This window comes from Natrix helvetica (genome assembly GCF_964273705.1).
Source record: "Natrix helvetica genome assembly, chromosome: 2".
NCBI lineage: Eukaryota > Metazoa > Chordata > Lepidosauria > Squamata > Natricidae > Natrix > Natrix helvetica.
This window is the reverse complement of record NC_138552.1, coordinates 91,574,104-91,583,265: the sequence shown is the minus strand read 5'-3', so window position 1 is coordinate 91,583,265 and position 9,162 is coordinate 91,574,104. Positions and strand designations below refer to the sequence as shown.

Here is a 9,162-nt window from a genome sequence, read left to right as displayed (position 1 = left end):
CACTTTTTGGCTTTTCTCTTGTAAACTGCAGTAAGATCATCCCTGGGGAGAGTCCAGCAGTAATCGGCAAGCATCGACGGACTCCATTTCCCTTGGTATCTTTTCTCTATGCTGCGATATTTTGGTGGAATCTCTCCCCATCCTATTCACTCACTGCCTCACAGTTCAAAGGAAAATAGTCTAAATGCGAGTGTAAGAAGTGAATTTTCAGTGACATGTTTGAACCAAGTGCTTTCTAGGACCTAAGCAAAATTTCCAGGTGTTTTTCATAGTTATCTGCCTTGCTGTTCTCAAAGTGAAGATAAATTTATACACTTCCATGTGGTACCATTTTCATTGTTCTACTATACTTTGTCAAGAGTTCCGAGACATCGTGATCATTAGACACCTCCCTCCTTGTAGGCAAATATACTCACCTGTGTATAAGTCTTTATTGTGAATTACCATATTTTTGGGAGTATAAAACGCACCTTTTTCCCTCAAAAAAGAGGCTGAAAATCTGGCTGCGTCTTATACACCGAATACAACCCCTCCCCATTCACCAAAATGGCCATGCAGAGCCTGTAGAAGGCTTTCAGAGTGATCCTGGGGCTGGAAAGGGCAGAAATAAGCGAAAAACAGGCCAGTTTTTGCTCAATTTTGCCCCCACCCCAGCCCCCAGGGGTACTCTATAAGCCTCCTAAAGGCTATGCATGCAATTTTTGGACAAAAAAACGTTCCCGTTTTTGTGAAAAACAGGCTGTTTTTTGCTCGTTTTTGGCCCACCCCCCAGGAGCACTCTGCAAACCCCCTAAAGGCTATTCATGCCTTTTTTTAAAAAAAAAAAAAAACGAGCCCGTTTTGGGGAGGTTTGCAGAGTGCAAAAAACTTTTTTTAAAAAAATTGCCTCTTCAAAACCTTGGTGCATCTTATACTCCAAAAATACGATATCTTGAAAACTTTAGCCAACCAGTGCCTTTATCACATGTTTTCTACTTCATCTAATCAAAATATGTAAAATTAACCCATTTTATCTTGGAGATCAATAATTTCCCAAAATTTGTAGACCAGTGTATTAGTTCACCTCCCTGATTAATGCTGGCAATGAATGTTGGATTGGTGAAATAGGGGTTCTGGAAGCACTAACCATGTTACCTATCTAGTGACAAAATGGCAGCAGATTGATTGGTTTCATTCATTCGTAATAGGGAAGAAGTGGTAATGGGAAGGAGAGCTAGTAGTATAACCCTTGAGCTTGTTTAGAGGTTCTAGCAGGGGAGTACAGCTATCGTATACCCTTGACCGAAGATTGCTATACTCCTTTTATCTGGGATGGTCATCCTCTTGCACCGAGCACGCAGCTTTGGGAGGGACGCACATGGAGCAGTGAGGGAGGGAGGAGGTGACACCCGCCTAGCCAGCCAGATCAGCCGAATCAACCCTAAGGATCAATGGGGTGACAGATGTCACAGCCAATTGGCACAAAGTCATTAGTAGGAAGTAAATTATCATCATGTTTCACGTTCTTAAATTTTTTAGTCTAGCATTTGAACCAGTCATTGAATTGGGTGGTCCAATCAGACCTAACCTATCCCGCAGAGGAACAGGAAGAATACGTCTTGCTGATCTCAGGGACATCGCAAAGTCCCTGATCGATCCAAGAGAAGTTCTTCAAGCCAGTGACAAAAAATCCAGCTGTTAGGCTGATGAAGTCGGGGCAGCTCCAAAACGGAAAGATATAAAAAACTTAAAATTAATTTGGAGAATTGGAGAACAGAAGAAATAAGCAGCGGAATTAATTGAGGCGCAAGAGTTAAAGGAATCTTTCTACTTGTCTTCTTTAGGTCCAGTTGTGGCAGGAATTGTTGGAACCAAAATGCCACGGTATTGTCTATTTGGGGACACAGTCAACACAGCCTCCAGGATGGAATCTACCAGTGAAGGTGAAGTGCAGTATTTAACAGTACAATCAACCACTTCCATTTTCTTTCCGGACTTAGTCTGGCAGGATTTTTCAAGTCTTCTTGGCTAAGGAACTGTGGATGGCAGGGCATAGAGGATGAGGCATTCCTATATAGTAACTGCCCCATACAGAGCATTATCTCTAAGAGTTTTGGTTGGCCCTGATCCTGCTGGCCTTCTGTATGGCTTAGAGATTTGGCCCTGGTTCTGGTTTTGTGTGTTTTCTCCTCATTATGTGGATGATGGTTAATGATCTTGGCTGCTGTATGTTTTTCATTTTAAAATTTTATTATTGTCAACTTCCCTGAGTCACTGCTGAGATGGGTGGCTATACAAATTTATTTTTATTCATTGCATAGTCAGCCAGATGTTCAGACTGGATTTGGCATTTTTGTCCACCTATTGAGTCATTCCCAAGGACTTGGAATAGGCAGATGTGGATGTTTAATGATGTTAGAGGTATCATTGCAGGATGTAAATTGTTCCTTTTGCAATTGACTGATGGTGAATTTATCAATGGTATTCAAGTGGTGCTCCAGTTGTTTGGGATGGCATCCAAGGCACCTATTTGTATTGCACTACCTTTGCCTTTTTGCCACAGTCATTCTATTTCTATTTGCAGGTCATTGTATTTTATATTTTGTTCAGTTCTTTCCCTTATTTTCGTCTGTCTCCAGGTACTGCCATGTCCACTATCCAGACTTTTTTGACTTTCTTATTGACAATTGTTAAATCTGGGTTGTTATCTGGCTGGTGTCTGTCAGTTTGAATCCTAAAGTCCCAAAGCACTTTAGCTTCTTCATTTTCGTTGACTTTCTCTGTTTTATGATCCCACCAGTTCTTGCTTGCAGGCAAATGGTATTTTTTGCAGATCTTCCAATTCACCATTGTTGCTGGTTTGTCATACTCTTCTTTGTGATCTGTGTGATCTTGTGATTACATTATTTGATTTTAAGGTATAGAGTTATATATCGACATATAGATTGTTTGGGAAATTGTTGTATCTTTCTCTAATAAAGTTTAGGAAGTCAACTTATAACCACATTTGGGACAATTTCGGCTGTACATTATTGCAGTTGTAAGTCAATGCGCCCTTGCGATTGGACCTGATTTTTTTTTACTGTTTTTATAGCAATCATTAAGTGAATCATATGGTCAAAAAATTGAGGCATGCAGTTATTAAGTGAATCACATGGTCATAAGACTGAATCACATGGTTGTTTAACAGAAATGGGCAAAAAATAAAATGCTGGAAACCAGAAAAAATATGTCATTAATCACAGTCACATGACTGCAGGATGCTGCAACCAGTCATAAAGGCAAGCTGGATGCTAAGTCCCCTAAATGAAATCATGTAACTAGGAGACCCAGTGCAACATTTTACAATGGCTGGAGGTGCCTTATGCTTTATGAGCCATAAAGCAGCTTTTCTGAGGCTGCCATAACTTGAATAGTTGTTAAATAACTAGTAATGAGTCTAGAACTACCTGCAAGGCTATGCCATCCTAAACTGTCATAACGAAACTACAAATATGGCTAAGAAAACCATAGAAAACAGTTGTAAATCCCCGTCTTAGATCAGAGGTGGGGAACTGTAGCCCTTTTATGACTTGTGGACTTCAACTCCCAGTATTCCTGAGCCACAAGTCATAAAAGGGCCATAGCTCCCCACCCTTGACTTAGATTAAACAAATTTAGAGCAGCAAATTCCCCTCTTTACTGGGAGGCAGTATACTCAGTGAAACATGTCAAACATTGGACATTATCTTCTAGGTTAATTTTTCCTAATATAGTGTCCTCTGAAGAATTCTTGAAGTTGATGAATGCATTTAAAAACAATAGAGTTGCAGAAAGCTCTGCTAGAGAATCATAGAGCTGGAAGAAGTCCCCAAATCTGTGAAAGTTGTCTGTCCAGATTTTGCTTGAAGGTAGCCAATGAAACGAGTACGGCATCTACTTCCCTTTGTATCTACTTTTGCTGTCAAATTCTTTTTATCATTAGTTTTTCCTACCATTTCACAGAATTTTTTTCCCTATCTATTACTGTGCCTGGGACTCTGGAACAATAAAAATACAAATCTTAATCTTCCATGTGACATTCCTTCAAATATTGGGAAAATGCCAACATATCTCCTCTTTGTCCATCTCTCCTTTCGGGAGAGTGGGCGGTCTATAAATACGAATAATAAATAAAATATGATTTTGTTTCTAAACTTTCTTGTTCTCTTGCGTTGTATCTGTTTCTTCTTCTATGGATCTTTTTTTTAAAAATACAGCTTCCTAAATTGGACATAGTACTCAAGAGTTCTGATCAAGACTTCTGAGAAATGCTACTTTCCATGATTTGGAAATTGTAGTTTTATTAATGAAATGTAGAACATTACTAATCCTATTTAAATCCAGTTCACACTTCTAAGTCATATTCAGTTTCTGATCACCTGCTATTCTAAGATCTTTTCTGACACATTATTAGTAAACTAGTTTCCTTAATTCTATGCTTGTACTTTTGATGCTTTTTTCTTGACCAAGAAACTCTCTATTAAATTTCATTTTATTATTTCCAAGTCCCATGTTTAATCTAACAAGATCATTTTGAATTTTGCTTGTCTCTAGAACGTTAACTTTCTCATGTAATTTGTGTTGCCTGCAAATTTAAAAAGTGTTCGCTTTTCACCTTTTCATCCAAGTGATTAATAAAAATGTAGAATACAGTGTTGTGGCCAGAACCAAATACCACATGTCCAGTTTGTTCCTTTGATTTCATTTCAACCACTGATTAATATTTTTAATTTTGCTTTTTAAGTTGGTTGGAGATCTACCATACAGACATGCCATCCAATCAATAGTAACTAGTTGCTAATCAGAAAATTATGTGGTACTTTACCAAGTGCTTTCCTAGATATATTATGTCAGAGTTTTCCTGTAGATGCCTTTTCAAATGATCGGGTTACCATTCTTTTGTTCGGTTAGACCATGAAATTTAAGTTATTAGTGCTTTTACTGAGCTTCTTCTTAATCTTATTTAGCAACCCCAAGTCTTGAAATTAAGCTTTTCCCATTTCTTAATTTTCATAAAAGGGTTAACTGCCTTTGTTGATAGTCACATGTGTATTCCAAGATGCTTTCAAAGTGAACTGAAGGTTAGGATAACAGTAGAAGCATGAGCTGTTTTTAGGAGTCAGGATACCTATTGTTCTTTATCTTTGAAAATGGATTTTTCAACTATGAAAACAATGGCAACACTGCTTCTCATTTTCCCTTTAGCTCTCAAAATACAGTGCAGTTCAAGCACATACCAGCTGCTGCAACAGATTGGAGAGTATGTATTGGTGTGCCGGGGGAATTTGCAAATCAAGGTAAATGTGTTCAAGCTTTCCCCAAATGGGAAACGAATGGTCATTCTTTAGCAGATTTTGTTTTAACACTCCTGTCCATATTTGAAATATGAATTGCATTTATGTCTGAATCGCTCCTTAGGCCAATTTGCATTTAATGTCTACCCCCAGGGACCCTGGGAATTGCAGTTTAGTCAAAGTATTGAGAGATATTATCACCCTAGAGCCTAATTTGTGCTGAGGTTCTCCAGAAGCTATTTTTAACCTCAAGCTATAATCCTGGAAGAAGTACAGTAGCTATAAAATACGGTTGAAGAAAATTGAGAAATGTTTTCTCTCACCACCAAGTAGGAGAGCTTCAACCAATCAACTATCATTATAGATGTCAAAAGTGCCAAAGACAAAGGTATCCCTCTCACCCACCCAATTTATTTCAATGCAGCAATTTTAAAATAAATGCTCAGCCTGCAGATTCTTGATTAAGAAGACTCCTACCGTAGGACTTCTTCCTTGGCCTTGACTTGTCTTGAAGGCACACCCATTTGAGATTGCTTCTTTCCTGCCGTATGTTTGTAAGTGATTTCAAGTCAGTTTTGACTCCTGGTGAGTGCCTGCACCAGCCTCTGCAGTTTCCTTGGCAAGGTTTTTTGAAGTAGTTTGCCATTGCCTCAGAGGTGGTATCCAGCCGCTTTGGACTGGTTCGCTCGAACCAGTAGTGGAAATCGTGGGTGGGCTCGGGAACCCACCCTGGCTCTATGCCGTCCTATTTAGGGACATTTTCAAGCCAAAGTGCATGTATGAAATGTTTGTGAACTCACATTTGCCAACTGGTAGGGAAAGTAAGTGAATACCCCCCCCCCCTCTGCATTGCCCTATTCTTAGGGCTGAGAGAAAGCTCCTGGCTCAAAGTCATCCAGTTGGCTTCATGCCCAAGGTAGAACTAGATCTTAAACTCTCCCTATTTCTTAACTAATGCCTTAAATTACTACATAGAATTACTCTATGTCTTTTTTCTTTTTTACTTCCAGCTTTCAACAGCCCTAATCAGAGAAAACAGAAAGAAATAGCTGGAAGGCAGATGCCAGGAGAGACTCTTTTAATTTCCTGAGTGTATTGACTGGGTTTAGATGGTGGCTCTTTCTTTCTCCCTATTCAATTCCTTGAGTTTGTTTCCCTCAGTATATTCATTGCCTAGAATCCTGCTTACTCCTACTTATAGTTTGTTCCAATTTTCTCCCTAACAGAGGAACAACTCCCTTACAGGCATTGCCTTTTGTCAGGGGGTAGGGCATTGATTAAAAATGACAGATGTGCTGTATATCAGAGGTGCTTCATTCATTAACTGGATACAGTGAAGCACTAAAGAATATGTGCCATGCAAAGCCTTCATATGGCTTGTTGCAAATTGTTAGCATTAAGAATAGATTTGAACAACTTTCTGTGATGACCCAGGCATGGGACAGAGGCAACACAGTCAGCTGACAGTTCAAACCGCCCCTTTATTTTTCAAAATGTTCCCCAAACGCTCCCATGTTTCTGGCAAGTCCCAGAGCAAAGTGATGACACACACACATACACACCTCCAGCAGACTCTGGCTGCAAGTGGTCCAGCACAGCGCTGCGAGCACAACGGCTGCAAATAAGAAATCCAGCAGTGCAAGGGAATAAGTCAATTAGTCCAGGAAGCAAAGGAACAAAGCAAGAAGTCCAGGAAACGTCCAACATCAGTAACGGCACACAACACTCTATGAATTCAGTGTTTGTTCCCAACAAATTCCCCTCCCCACAGAGTCTTCTTCAGTCTCAATCCCCAGGTGTGCCTTGTGGAGAGGGGCGGGGAGCTCTCTTCCCAAGTAGTCAGGTCAACCTGCGCTGTTCCCACCATCTCTCCACTCTCCGTGGTCAAGGATCATTGCCTGAGCTCTGTCACTCATGTTCACTGCTTAGACTCTCTAGGTCATCCTGTCCCCGTTCCTCCCTGCCTAAAAGCCATCCCAATCCTGAAAAGCCCTGGCCTGACTTGGTTTGCTCCTCCCCATATTCTTTCTAAGTCAATGAAGCCGCCCCCTTGATCTTTGTCGGCTCCAGTTTTGGCTCATCTTCCTCTGTAGAGGACATGACACTTGCATGTGGTGGTACAAGACCAACACAGTTCTGATGAATCTGCACAGTTTCATTTAAAAATAAAACTCAGATATCACAAGCAGCAAATATTCACTACTTCTTGGTGACCAGTGATTTGATTGGCAAATCAGAGCATCTTCAGTAAATCAATCAGTTAGTTAATAACTAACAACATCAAGACAGCTCAGGTTGTTTAGCCCCATGTATCTGACTTAACATTCCTGGACAAGTTCTCAAACTAGTTTTCTAATTTGGATAAAAAGGAATTAGCTGTTCTAAGAGAACGGGCATCAGGATTTCATTTTTTAATGTGTGCCAGTGCATTCACAGAAAAAAGTGACAATAAAGCTTGTCTTATCTATTTTTTTGTTAAACACAAACTGAGGAGGGAGGAATTCACATTGGACATAGACAAAAAGTCTGGTTCATATTTTTTTTAATATCCTACCTTTATTATTTTTATAAATAATATATAACTCAAGGCAGCAAACACATACAATACTCCATCTTCCTCCTATTTTTCCACAACAGCCCTGTGAGGTGAATTGACCGAGAAAGAGGGAGTGACTGGTCCAAAGCCACCCAGCTGGCTTATTACGCTAAGAGAGAATCAGCAGAATTTTCAGAATGTGTTTTTCTCCCTTATTTCAGAATCACATCTACGCCACTTCTCAAAATTATTTCAATCCTTAGTCCTCAAAAGGGAAGAATAGGAAATAATGTTTCATTTCAAATTAACTTCAGACTGAACTGAATTTTAGGTTCACAGAAAATAAAATTACTTCTTACCCTCCTTGTAACCTTTACTTGCAGCTCTGTTAATTAAAATGCACGTTTGAGTTGATTCATGTCCATAGTATTGCTTGCCACCTGTAACTCTATTCAAACTTAATTTTAAAAAGCAGTAGGCTAGTCTGCTTCTCTGTTTGTCATAATGCGTAAAGGAAATGTTCTCAGAAGCAAAGTATGGCTATTGACATTACTGAAATGGTCCATTATTATCTTTTTAATTTTAGGGAAAAGGCGATATGGTAACATATTGGCTGGAAGGGAAAAAAAGTCTGGAATAATTCAGAAGAAGGGATTAAGCCCATCTGCAACCTCTGAAGCTATTAACCAGAGTGGTTTTGGTATCATTCCTGGTGTTGTATAGAATGTTCCATAATCAAATCCATTCCAAAAGAATGTTAACAGGCGGCTGATCTATTTAGCTTTTTAGAAAATTATAAGCAGGAAGAATCTGAGTTATCTCAAGGTTCTTGTTTTTTTTAAACAAACCATACAATCAATACAATTCTCAGCTCATGGATTAACCCAAGTAGTCTCTGTGAAGATTCAATTGTTATATGGCTTATTTTTTAAAAAAATAGTTTTTAACAGTTTAATATATCTGTTTATTTATAGCTAGCCTTCTATTTTCTCTGAAGACCCGAAGATAGATATCATTTTCATTCTGCCAGTGGTTGTGGCTTAGCAAGAGTTGTGAGTGCAGTCTTTGTAATTTGTGGCCATGCTTTGTAGCTTGGGTTAGGCCACTAGTTCTTGTTCAAGAAAACATAGTTAAAATGAACCATGGTTTAGCACAATGTATGATCTTATTCCAGTTCATATTCAACTCTAAGTTTGCTGTTATTATTACTGAACTATAACTGTTAGCAACTTTCACTGCTGTCTATGATGGGCGGAGCAGGAATCGCACACTTGTGAAAGTCAAGAGTAGGTTTCTGTCAACATCCAGCTTGAGTATCCAAATAAAACTCCG

General features: G+C 39.2%; 1 long non-coding RNA gene across 1 annotated transcript; it reads left to right on the top strand.

Moving 5' to 3' along the window:
- Positions 1 to 1,847: 1,847 nt before the first annotated feature.
- On the top strand, positions 1,848 to 8,587 carry LOC309388349. The gene is made up of 3 exons (XR_014174763.1): positions 1,848 to 1,922; positions 5,206 to 5,297; positions 8,417 to 8,587. It is a non-coding gene; the product is annotated as an uncharacterized lncRNA (long non-coding RNA).
- Positions 8,588 to 9,162: the final 575 nt, after the last annotated feature.